This window comes from Arachis duranensis, chromosome 9 (genome assembly GCF_000817695.3).
Source record: "Arachis duranensis cultivar V14167 chromosome 9, aradu.V14167.gnm2.J7QH, whole genome shotgun sequence".
In the NCBI taxonomy this organism is placed as follows: Eukaryota; Viridiplantae; Streptophyta; class Magnoliopsida; order Fabales; family Fabaceae; genus Arachis; species Arachis duranensis.
Genome location: NC_029780.3, coordinates 23360629 through 23362509, shown reverse-complemented (window position 1 = coordinate 23362509; position 1881 = coordinate 23360629).

Below are 1881 nucleotides of genomic sequence, written 5' to 3'. Positions count from 1 at the left end.
CATTACAAGATTACGGTTTACAATAATTTCTTAAGATGTACAAATAAGTCATTATATGATGCAACATTAGCTATCTTTTCTCTTGCCAGTCCTCAAAACACATTATATTCAGGGAAATCTGTCGTTAATATATGCTTATGCATTGGTTGACTTAAAAATTCTAGCTGTTGTATGTCTTTTTCTTCATGAACTATTCTAGCTCCTGTATTGACACACACGTTGACACTATTTGTCAGAAACCACCGTGGTTTGAGGCACTACTGGGGCCTCCGAGTTCGCGGTCAACACACCAAGACTACTGGGCATAGGGGAAAGACCGTTGGTGTTTCCAAGAAGCGTTAAACTGTTATATTTTGGCTTTTGGAAATTAGATATTGTTGAAGAGGCAGACAATGTTTTTACATACCAACTTTGCTTTTTGGTTGTTAAATGCTCTCTTGACCGTTTTCAGTTTTGTTTGTTATTTTCTCTAAGCTTCTTTTTAGTTGAATGAATGATGACTCTTTTTACAGACATGAGACATCCACAATCCAATAGTATTGATTACATTATATTTTAACAAAAAGTTTGCCATCCAAATCTTTTGAAATAATGAGGAATTAGTAAATTGGTGTTGGTTTACTAGTGCTACGTTTGAATTGGCACTTGTGGGAATGGAGTAAAATCTAGTTTCAAGGGAATTTAATGAACTCTTCTTGTTTGGATTGGTAAAGTTATAATGGAATAGATTTAATTCATAAAATTATAGTGAAGTTCAATCATACCTATGTTACCATTATCTAAATTGTTTTATAAATAAAAACAAGTATTTTTCAGAAATTTTTTTTTCTGTTAGTCCCTTGTGCTCACGATATAATTCATGTGGTTTCACCTGAATAAAATGGTGATAAGGTGGTAAACAATAAATAAAGACTTGGTAGGTTTATCAGCAACAATATTTCCACTTTTTTGCTTACTCAGCAGTCAGCAGAGTAAATTTGTGGATTTTTTATTTTATAATTGGGGAAGAGATGGTGTTTTGCGTTAAAATGGAAGATAACGGAGTTTTACAAGAGACTGGGGGCGCCGTCCTGACGGATCTGTAATAAGCCCCGTTTGTAATGCACCAACAATCCGCCCTCTTTGATTGCATGTATGCCACGTGTTTATGGCCCCCTCAACCTGTGAATCTCATCATCTCTCTTGGTCTCTCTTCATACTCACATTCTCTCTCTTCCTTTTACTTTCAAATCTTATTCTCTCTCCTGAACACCACACTCAGCCCCTCAAAGTGACTCAACAATTCTTTCTTTTTTCTTCTATAACTTAAAACAACCCCTTCCCCCATACTAGAACTTCTTCTTCAGATTTATTGATTTCAACTATATCTCCATCAACACCACCAAGTAAGTACATTTTTTAGTAATAAGGTTTTTAGTGAGTTTAATTACTTTAATTAGTGTAAATAAAAAATAAATTAGATTAGTTTTTAGAAATTAGTTTGGGTTCATTAATTCATTGTTAGTAATAATAGTGTTGAATCTAGTATTAATTAAGATCACAATCTTAGTTAGATTAAGATAGTACTAAAATATATTTTTAACTTATAAACAGTACTTAATATATTATTAAGATACTTACATTTTTTATATATTATATATTTTTGTAGAAAAATTTAAATACTTAAATATATACTACAATACATACATTCGAACATAGATATGTTAAAATTTAAATATATATTTTATATATTTTACAATAAGTTAATCATATTTAATATAATATATTAATATATATTATTTACATATATTATTTACAAAAATATAAAATATAAAATTTCATGCTATGTTCAGAATATATTTTATTTAATGTATTATTAAATTTAAGTTGAATAAATGTTAA